The sequence below is a fragment of the Pan troglodytes genome, chromosome 12, assembly GCF_028858775.2.
Source record: "Pan troglodytes isolate AG18354 chromosome 12, NHGRI_mPanTro3-v2.0_pri, whole genome shotgun sequence".
Lineage (NCBI taxonomy): Eukaryota > Metazoa > Chordata > Mammalia > Primates > Hominidae > Pan > Pan troglodytes.
Window position 1 is genome coordinate 106,167,459 of NC_072410.2, and position 12,063 is coordinate 106,179,521.

Below are 12,063 nucleotides of genomic sequence, written 5' to 3' on the forward strand. Positions count from 1 at the left end.
ACCTGAGCCTCCATAGAGGCGTTTGCAAAGTGCTATTCAAAGCACACAAGAGAGACCAGCATTTCTCCATCACTATTTGGCATGATTCCCCCATTGGCTGCACCAATGACCTCACCCACTCAGTCTGACCCTCTTATCCTCTAAGGGAATATTTCCTGAGTGAATGAATAAATGAACTTCTCAATCCTCAGCTACTCCCTTCCTCCTATATAACAACAAACAAGTAAAAGCTACATATACCTAAATTTATTGGCACACTCATATACAAATATAAACTCACAGAGTCCCATACATGCCTACCAGCCCTAGGTCACAGGGTCACATGCACAGGCTCATGAACCTAGACACACAAGCACATACATAAGAGCCACACACACATGTGCATACACACACACAGATACTTACACACTCTCAAATTTTTACTCCTGAGCCCTCTGTTCCAATTCATGGTTCGTGGGACAGTATAACCAAGTGTGATTCTTTGACTAGGGAGTCATGATGACAAATTGCTTATCATACATTCGTGTATTCACTTATTCTAACACACAGTAATTAAACAAGATTGAAGAAGAGCTGGCCATGGCAGTGGTAGGCAAAAGACTGAGAAACCAGTGCTAGGGAAGCTCCCATTTTTCCAACAGGACTGCCAAAGCCCTCTGTTACTCAGGTTGTTTTGTTGCTCTCCTTTAGGTGGAAATGAGAATTATTGTATGTCCATCTTTAAATTGCTCAAACATAGGAGTACAAACCAACTGTCAACTACAAAGGGCTGCAGAGAGCAGTCTTCAGGAAGACCAATTTTCTTCATCTCCATTTCCAGCCCTACAAAAGAAACTGGTTCGGTTGAAAGTACCAGCGATTTTATCTAACAGTCATCATGGCAGGCAAGATGAAGCATGCCCTCAAACTAATGTCCCTCCTGCTTCTTTAGCAATACTAAAAGAGTAGAATTTAAATGTTTTCACTTTCAAAGAAAATAATGAGTATGTGAGATAATGGCTTTGTTAATCAGCTTGAGGTAATCATTTCATAATATAAACATATATCACAGTATCACATCATCTCCAATAAGTATATAATACATACGATTAAAAAGTAATAATGATAAACTCAAAAAATCAGTTGCAAATATGGTATTTGATGCAATGTTACAAGGGAGGAAAACTGTCAAATTAATGATCGCCTCTGTTTTGTATTAAGAGAAGACATTGTGGTTCAGACATGGCAGGTAACTGCCCTCAGGTAACAGTTCAGAAGGAGATAACCACATTTTTAATAATCTGTCACAATGTGAAACTTAAGCCCACTACACAATAAACAGCTTCTCCCACACTCCAGGTCATTTATAATACGAGTGACAGTAAAACATGAAAGAAAGTAAACATGAAAAATCGATACTCTAAAATAATTTTAGTTTGGGCCATACTGATTCATACCGGTGACAGGAAATCAGAATTTGATGGGGCCGGCAAGGCACTTGGAGCCCTCAGACACATGAATTGGTCACGTTGAATTCTGTCATCAGATTCCGGGTGTATCGGTGGTGCTTCATTTGCATTAAATGAAAAGCAGTCCAAAAATACACACTGTTGCTAAGGTTACATCTTGCTAGATGCAAATGAAGATGTGTTTGTTCAGACCAGTTAAAAATACCCTGGCACTAGCTAATTTTCCCATTGGCATAGAGGGATTAGCAGCAGCCTATTAAACTGAGAGGTTAGGTTTACCTTACTCAGCATTAGGGGTCTGAAAAGAGCATTATTTCTGAGTAATATTTTTAGAACCTGTAGAAACTACTGTACTTTTTTTTGTTAATTCAAGTAATAAGTCTGGTTTCAGCAGAGTTATAAATATCATCTAATAGCAGGACCTACTACTGCAAATATATAATATACTTTCCCCAGGTTCAAAAAGAGCCATCTGCATTGATATTTTTGGAATCTGGGAGGAAATGGGAGCAAGCAGGGCTAGCAATTGCAGTTCAGCAGGACAGGTACAGAAGGATAACATCCTTTCACCTGGCTGAGACTTTTATGTAGATTATTTTACTTAATTCTCACATAACACCGCAAGGTAGAATTATTATTTCTCTCTTTAAATTGAGGAAACTGAGGCTTAGAGACATTCAGCCACTCTGTAGTAATAGAAAGGTAGAAGGTTAAATTTAGAATTGACTCTGAAAACGTGCTCTTTTTTCTATATCATGCTGCTTGTATAACCAAAGATGAATTCTCTAAAAAATTAAAATCTGAATAGGAAACCTGAGCCAGAAAATCAGAAGTTTTGGTGTTTAAAAAAAGAGATTATTCAAAATTGAAGTGTTTTTTACTTTTTAACCCAATTTTATTTATTTTCCTTAACATGCCTCAGCTTCCTGTGAATCAAGAACAAGTACTTCTGTTTCCCCTTCACCTCTGGAGATAACAACCCCCAAAATTATTAAGTCCCACTAGTTATGAAATCCTAAAATGTCAGAGTCAGAAGGGGCCTCAGAAGTTACCCCACCCACCTCCTGGAGACACAAAATCCCTGGTACCACATCCTGGAAGGAAGGCCATCAGCCATCTGCTTGAAAGCCTGTATGTAAACAGTAGCTCACATTTGTTGAGTGCTAACTCAATATTGAGTACGAGGCACTCATCTAAGCACTTTACCCATTTTAATTCGTGTGATCCTTGTAATAACCCAATGACGTAGGTACCATCACCCCCATTTCACAAATGAAGAAAAATACACATAGAAAGTTTAAGTAAATTGTTCAAGTCCACGTAGCTTCTAAGTGGTAGAAATGGAATTAAATCCCATATAGTACTACCCAAGAACCTAAGCTCTTGACCACAGCATGACACTTTCTTAAAGTAGCTCCCTACTTCACAAAACAGCCTATGCCATTGTAGTATGGAAAGGTATTACCTAGATGGGTAATATCCTTTGTTTACTTTAGAGTTCTTTGAGATCGAAATAAATTGGCCAGGTGTAGGAAGAGGAAGCAAAAGGAAGAAGAAAAGAGGAGAATGGGAGAGAGATGGTAATGTAGAAAATCTTGATTTCAAAAAGAAATATGGCAGTAATTGTCAACCCTTCCTAGGGCTATTGTAGGGGAAAGAAGATCAACTTAATCATTATTTCAATTGATTGAGCACATATTATTGGCCAGATGTGTAACATGTATTTTTACTAAGCTTCTCAATAACCCTGCAAAGCAAGTTATCACCATCTCATCCCAGTAATGAAGAAAGTGAAGTTCACAGAGGCCAAGTCATTTGTCCAAAGTCACACAGATAAGAAGCGGTAGCCCCAGGATTCAAATCAAGAGCACGGCACCTACAAAATGTATTATCTTTCCATTAGTACTAGGAAATATTTTTATAAAATTTCTTTTTGTATGTTTTCTAGAATTAAGACCTGATACCAGTATGCAGAAGTAATATGGAGTGAGATTTAAGTTTAGCTGTGAGAAAGAATTTCTACAGTTATTTAACTTCCTTCTGAAAACATTTTCTCCCTGTGTTGTCACACAGGAAAGTCCTCCTCTTACTACCTTGGCATATATTTTCCTGGTCTCCTACCTTCTCTCTGTTTTCCAAATATTAATGTGCCCCGTGCTCTCTATGGGGCATATTTCCTTCTCTAGTCACATTTTCTCCCTGGTTAATCTCTTCTAGTCTCAGTGCTCTGTGTATTTAATATCTAAATGTTGGTTCACAAATTTATATTGCTAACCCTGACCCTAGGACTCCCTTATCTAACTATTTATTCAACATCTTCACCTAAATCTCTAATAAATGTTTAAAACGTAACAAATAAATGAGTCCTATGATTCTTATCTTCCTCAAAACCCCCTGTCACTCCATCACAGTCCTCCCCAAACAGGATCCTGCATCCATTCAATGGCAAAACCTACACATGACCCTGGATTCCATTCTTCTTATTAGTCCCCAAATCCAGTCTCTCAGCAAGTCCTATGGTTCATCCCCTGAAACACATCTTGAATCTCTCCACTTTTCCCCACTGATGCTACTACCACCTGGGCCCAAGCCATGACAATGAGTTGCCCAAATAACTTCAAAGACCCATCATTCTTCTTTCTACTCTTGCTCTTCAGAGCAAGCATAGTGATTTTCCTACAATGTAAATCAAACGAGGTCATTCCATTCTTTTTAAAACTCCAGTGGTTTCCAGCTGAATTTAGAATAAAATTCAAACTCCTCCCTCTATCTCAGGATTTCTCCCTTGTTTTCCTCTAGTCTAATTCTATATCACTTCCTATGTCACCCATCAGTCTCCAGCCACACACACCTTTGTCTCTTCCTGCAACACTCCAAGGTATTTTTACTTGCTGGGCCTTTTGTTTGCAAGACCCATCACCCTAATCTTCACATGGATGACTATTTTTCATCTTTCAGGTCTCAAGCCAAATACTCTCAACTTGTAACAAAGTACTCCAAAAATTAATGGTATAAAACAACCATTTACTATGATCATAGATTTTATGGGTCATGAATGCAGACATGGCCCAGCAGACCTGGGACTGGAGTGATCTGAAGCCTGTTCACTCAAGTGTCTGGAGGCTGATACTGGCTGTTGGTTGGGGGCCTCAGTTCCCCTCAATTTGGGCTACCTTGCACTTCCTAGTGCAGTTACTACAAGGTGAGTATTAACTGAGTTCTAAGGATGAGTGTCCTGAGAGAGAACAAGAAAGGAGAAAGGGAGACATCATACTGCCTTTTCTGAGCTATCATCAAAAGTTACACAATATCACTTTGGCCATATTCTGTTCTGTAGAGGAAGTCACAAAATCCTGGCCAGCTTCATGAGGTGATGAAACAGGTTGTATTTCTTCTAGAAGACCACATGGGAAATGACTACAATCGGAGTTTTCAACTGATTTCAGCCTCCAGCCCCAGACCTCATAGAAAAGGGACATGCACTCAGCAATCAGTGAGCTGAAGTAAATAAATGTTTTAAGCTATTGATTTTTGTGGTAATTCATTAATCAACAATGGAACTAGAATATTGTGATGGGCTGAATTGTGCCCACCTCCAAAATCTTCATATGTTGAAAGTGAAATCCTAATCCCCAGTGCCTCACAATGTGTTATATTTGGAGATAGGGTCTTCAAAGAGGTAATTAAGTTAAAATGAGGTCTTTAGGGTAGGTTATAACCCAATATGACTACGTCCTCATAAGAAGAGGAGACTGGGACACAGACATACATAAAGGAAAGCCCATATAAAGATACATATATGACTAGAAGGTGGTTGTCTGCAAGCCAAGGAGAGAATCCTTATCAAAAACCAACCCTGCTGTAACCTTGATCTTGGACTTCTTGGCTCCAGAACTGTGAGAAAATAAATTTTCGGTTAAGCCAGCAAGTCTGTGGTATTTTATCATGGCAGCCCTAGAAAATAGTGCAAGCAGTATCCTAGGTAAAAAAATAAAAAATAAAAAAACACAATTGCCCAAAGAAATGTATATGTTCTTTGAAGCATTTGTTTTGCATAGGAGACATATGAAAGCAGAACTAATTTTTCCTCAAAAGAGAATTAAACTGTGAATGATACATCTCTATCACAAAATAAAAGGTTAACATTTAAAAATCTTTAGGTACCATGTATCTGTTTATACTAATATAAAAAATGCAACTTATTAAATTTTAAAGAACAGCCAGGCACAGTGGCTCCCACCTGTAATCCCAGCACTTTGGGAGGTGGAGGCAGGTAGATTAAGTGTGGTTAGGAGTTCGAGGCCAGCCTGACCAACATAGTGAAACCCCGTGTCTACGAAAAATACAAAAATTAGCCAGGCACGGTGGTGTGTGCCTGTAATCCCAGCTACTCAGGAGGCTGAGGCAGGAGAATCACTTGAACCTGGGAAGTGGAGTTTGCAGTGAGCCAAGATGGCGCCATTGCACTCCAGCCTGGGTGAGAGAGAAAGACTCCATCTCAAAATAAATAAATAAATAAGAAACAAAAAAAAAGGTTACAAAACATTACTTATAGCATAATGACATATACATGTTTTCAATATCAGCATATCTATATCTGTGTACGTATTGCATATAAATGCACAGTGGTAGTTCTAGAAGTATAACACCAAATATTTCATTGTGTTTACTCTGGGGAATAGAGTGGGTTCCATACAGCTATGAGTGTGTTGGTCTTTTACTTTGAACTCTGTATACTTCTAAATTGTTGACATTTTTACACTGGCTATGCATTCCTGTATTAGTAATGCAAAAATAAAGTTGATTCCTTAATTAACTCATCATATCTTAATTAACCCATTATAATACCAATTTCCTGTTTGTCCAGGTCCAGCTTGTTGTAGACCAAGACTGCCGCAGAACGTTCTCTGATCCAGCAGCCTCTATAACACCCTTCAGCTCTGTGGGAAGCACAGATTAGGTCTTGAATGCCTCAGCTTGGATGAAAATGCTGGGACAGCAGAATTTGATGGAAATTTCATTAGTGGACTGAATTACCAGAGCCCAGATTGTTAGGTTTGGAAGCGTCCATACTTCTGCCTGGGAATATGGGGTATAAGGTTGCTGCAGTGGCTAGAATAGTTGTTTCCATTTTGGATGCCTCCCAAGACAAGGAATAGAGACAGATTGTCTTAAAAATTTAATTCTCTAAATTTGAAAAAAAATTACCAACTACAAACTATGAGCCAGGATGTATGCTACAAAATGTACATAAACAGTCCATTGAATCCATTGAATGTTCATAAAACTGTGCAAATATGATATTATTGTCCTAATTTTACAAAAGGGAAACTAAGGCTAAGAAAGTTGGCTTAATTGGAGTAATTCTGAGATCTTTTAACAAAGCAGGCTATTCTCTTGGGAAAAAGTAAGATGTACACTACACCCCCCACCATCTTACCTGATACTAATTAGTATCTTCTACCTCATGCCTTTTGTCTCTTATCATGCTACCCTCTTTCTGCCATGTGCAACTGTTGAAGTGAGGCATGGCTTTGCGGCCCCAGGCAATCCTGAGTCCTTCCTTCCTCTCAATATACTCAGGGGCCCCACTCTCTAGGCACTTTTATCAGAGAGAGAAGGGCCAAGAGGTATGCATAGTGGGAGATCCAGGGGTTCTCACCCTCAGAAAACAAGTTAGCTGAAGCAAATGCCAGAAATAGAACAGTTTGCTTAAAACCAAGATGGGAAGAAGCTAGAACGAGGTATGAGGGCTGGGAGAGCAGGGGAGTAAGGGATGAGTGATGGCTGAACAAGGTCAGAAGTAGCAGTGTTGAGGTATTAATTATATTTTTTTATTTTCTATATGATTGATAATCTGGTATCTGGAGTTTCACTGACTGGAAAGAGACTGCCCCACCCAGGGCTTGCTGATTCTTAGAGATAGCAGAAGACTTGCCGAGGAGAGCACCTTTCATCTGTATACTAACCAATCCAGAGCCCATACTCACAACCACCTTCTCTATCTGGCTCTTACACTCCAGGAGGTGGTATTCTTCTGCCCTACTTATCCCAGAAACAGGTAATGGGCAATTAGGGTCAGCTCCTATGCCCCAGAGCCCACTGAAATTATTCAAACTAGCCCATTCTAAATCTGCATGCCTTGCCTTTCCCACAGAAACCACAACAAAGGCTCTGAACTCTGCTTTCCTTGACTTTCTCTGCCTGAGACTCCCGCCCCCCGCCCTGGTTCTTCCCCATGTGGCCCAGGCCTCCTGTTTCTAGAGAACTGTGAGAAAACCCCTCATGACAGTCATTTATGTGCCTACATGCCTTATCGTTATCTGATTAAAACAAATCAAGAGTATAGTTTTCAATAGCTGGTCAGGAAAACAAATAAATATCAAGATGTTTAAGACACTGGCTGGTGTAAGGAACAGGTACCGGACAATTAGAGCTAGGTGTGAGGGTCAGTCTATGTTGATCCACTCTGCCATGGAGCACACTGATTGGCACTCAGAGCTCAAAAACTCTCTCCCTTTGCCCTTGATCTAAACCAGCTTTCTGAAAATTGTCTCATCTGTCACCTAGAAGTCAGCATTTACTCTTTGAACTTGCTGGACTTTCCTAGGAATATGGAATATTTTGTCCTATGGGAATAAAATATTGAGACCTTAAGTAGCATTTGCAGGTGACCTGGAAAACCCTGAATCCACATCCCTAGAGCACAATCAATGCCAGCTCAAGTGATACGGTTTGGTTCTGTGTCCCCACCCAAATCCCATGTTGAATTGAAATCCCCAGTGTTGGGGGAGGGACCTAATGGGAGGTGATTGGATCATGGAAGTGATTTCTAATGATTTAGAACCATCTCCCTAGTGCTATCTCCTAATAGAGTTCTCACAAGATCTGATGGTTTAAAAGTGTGTAGCACTTTCTTCCCCTTCACCTTCCCTCCATGACTGTAAGTTTCCTGAGGCCTCCCAGCTATGCTTCCTGTACAGCTTGCAGAAATATGAGTCAATTAAATCTCTTTTCTTCATAAATTACGCAGTCTCAGGTAGTTCTTGCAGCAATGTGAGAAAAAACCAATACACTAAGGTGGCTGTTATTATTAATCTGGTCTCATTGCAAGGCAAAGGAGTCATAATTAGGATTTGCTTTTCTTTCTCTGGTGAAAAGAAGAGGTAACTGACTGATACACAAAGAAAGAAGTCAACAAAGCATCTTCCCAGTAGCTGTTTTCCTAGTCACGCATCCAATGTGTGATCTAAATGCTCAAGAAGGCACCCTCCTTTCTTTCCTTTCAGAACAACCACATTTAAACTTTGATTCTCTGGGACCTGTAGAACTTTCCCCTCACTGGTCCTCAGTTTCTCCATCTATACAGAGAGATTGATAAATGAGTTGATCTCTAAGGTCTTATCCAATTTGCAGAGCCCGTGATGACCAACTGAAGCATTTAGAGACAGGCTTAGCCTTGAGTATAGTGAGACAGAAGTCCCAGTTAGATCGGAAAGCTCTAACTTTATTACAGATGCCAATTCCTTTAATACTGCAGGACTGCCGTGCATGAGTACATGAATGCATACACACATACACACACAAGAAAGAAAAAAGACTGGTTTACTTATTGATTTTGGTTTCTCCACATTAAAAGCCAATACTTTATACTCCAGACAACTCTTTCTGGGTTGTAGGCCATCTGGATAGCTCCCCAGATGCTGATCAGACCCACTAATTATCAGGAAGACAGGCCCCCAACCCTAAATAATGGAGGAAGCATGTGAGTATTCCATAGAGAACAAAGATTTGGGGCCCAGGATATTCTAACCAGAGCAGGTGCAAAATGCATTTCAGAAGGAGAAGCTAAGTAAAGAAAAGCTCCTTTCATTCCTTCAACTTAGGAAACTTTTCTTGGGACATTGATTTTAGACATCCACAACTAAACAAAGTCACCATTAATTTTTACTTCAAAGGCCTTTTCTATGAGCTCTAGTGAGACAAGTGGATTAGGAAGGCATTTATGGATGTGAATTTGCTGTTATTTCTTTTAATGTGGTGCATCTGACGTGCTAAATGCACTAAGTACCTAATAAACTGTAAACTGAATCGTGAACAATTTCATTATCTTGTTCAGGGACACAGATATCCATTAGTTAATTCACCTATTTGCAAAATAAACAAAGGACGTTTTACAAATGAGAGAAGCATATTGTTTTTAAATTGCATTTACTAATTCGTACTCCAGACATCAGGCAAGATGATAGGCTGAGAATTAGCTCCATCTCGCTTCCACACTTTTCCCAATAAGAGAAAAAAAGAGAAGTGAACTCAAATTTTTACAGCTGTGAGTGAATGTTTAAGCCAAGAAAAATTCCTGTGAGTACTTATATCGAATACATGGTTCAGGAGCTGAGGTTTAAATATCTGTGGGAGAAATGAAAAAAATATGGCCATGTATTCAGAGGCAGTCTGAAGTGGCCTCACTGCACAAAGCCCAGCATAACAGAAGCTACGCTACCTGTGTACTGAGGCTAGAAATGTTCCACCTGTTGGACAAGGAGCAGGATGGCTTAACCAAGGAGGAGACAGAGGCAGAGATTAAACCTCTAAAACTGTAAAGAACACTACCATGTAGCTCTTATGAATACTTTTCAGAAGATGTAAAAATTCCTGATTGGGAAACTATTGTCAGAAAGGACCTGGTCCTGATTAATCTCATGGATCTCCAGATGACTGCTTCTACAAATCATTCTACACTCAGGATTCCCACAAAAACGAACTCCACTGGATATTAGAAACCACAGAAAAAAACTGCTATGTGGTATCATCAGCAATGGCAAAAGACATGGGAATTTGTACCCAAAGAAGATACTTTAATTAGGAATATTTAAAGTGTTTCAAAAAGCAAATTAAGAAAGGAAAGGTACAATGTAAGAATATAATAGAATAAAAACATAATAGGCAAATCTAAAAATAAAAATAAAGGGGCTAAAACTGAGGGGGAGGGAATTCAGCATCTTGGCTTAATAATTGATTAACCAATACAAAAATAAAAAGAACCATCCAGAATGCAGGAGAGCTGTGCAAAATGGAAAATAGAATCCAAGAGATATGAGGCTTAAGACATAAATTCCAACACAATCAGATAGGTGTTCAAAGGGACTTGCCTTGTGTTTCCTAACTTGAATGAGCTGTGACCAGCTTTGGTTTCAAGACTGAAATAGTCTTATCAAAAGTGCTGGTTAGTTTCCCTCTTTTCCTAGTCTCTGTAATATTTTCTATTATTTAATAGTTATTGTTCCTTGGTAGGTGGTAAAATAGGCCTGGGGAATGTGTGGAGTGGGGTTGTTGGTGACTGGACATTTTAACTATAAAGTTATTCGATGGTAATATTTGAGGATTTTTATTTCTTCTTGAGTCAATTTTCATGTTTATAATTTGCTTTAAAATGTATACAGTTCAGTCATTGGCATTAAATTGACTAACTCATTTTTGAATGTACATTTGATAAAATCAAATACTCATTTATATTTTTTAAAAATCTGAGTAATCTAGAATCTGAAATAGATAACCTTAACCTGTTAAAGGTATTCTACTAAAATATGTCAGTGAGTGTCACATTCAATGTAAAAAACAGAAAAATTTCCCAAGAGAGTGAAAATGAGATCGAGATGCCTACTGTCACTATTTATTTAATATTGTATTGGAGGTCCTAGGCAATACATTTAGACAAAAAAAAATAAAAATAAAAATAACTGATAAAAGTTTTAATAAAAATAAATTTTTTATTATTTGCAATTTACATGATTTTTGTAGATGAAAAAACTCAGGCTCTACCAATAAGCTATAGAAGTAGTAAATGATTTTAGTGAGGTCTCTGAGTAGATCAATATACAAAAACTGTATTTTCATATATGAACAATAAAAATTTGTTAATGAAATTTAAAAATGTATTCCATTACAATAGCATGAAAAATATCAAACACATAAGTATATAAGAGGTATATAAGGATTATATACAGAAAGCTGTGAAACATTATAGAGATAAACAAAAGAAGATATATAAATAAGGGGATATACCATATCATTGATTGGAAGGCCCAACATTATAAAGATATCAATTCTCCCCATATGCATTGAAAGATTCATTGCAATCAAAATCATGATAGGAGAGATTATTTTTGATTATTTATTTTGTATTGTTCTTCAGAGAAAATTGACAAGCTAATATTAACATTAAAATGGAACTGCAAAAGGGAAAAAGTTATGGTAATTTTGAAGAATAAACAAAATTGGAGAAATGGTATAACCAGACAGCAAGAATTATTAGAAAGCTACAGTATGTAGCTACAGTGCTGCAGCACTGGCTTTAGGATAGACAAAGAACCTAGTGGAGCCAATTGAGATTCAGAAATAGACTCTCATATATATGAGAATTTATTTAAAATAAAGTGGCTCTGCATAGCCATAGGGAAAAGGCAGCCTTTTCAATAAATGGTTCTAGGTCAAATGGAATTTTATATTAGAAAATGTGAATGTTGACACCTACTTCACATTATGTACATCACGTACAACATTAATTTCAGTTAAATTGCTTAACTCAACTTGAAAGTTAAAACAACACAGTTCC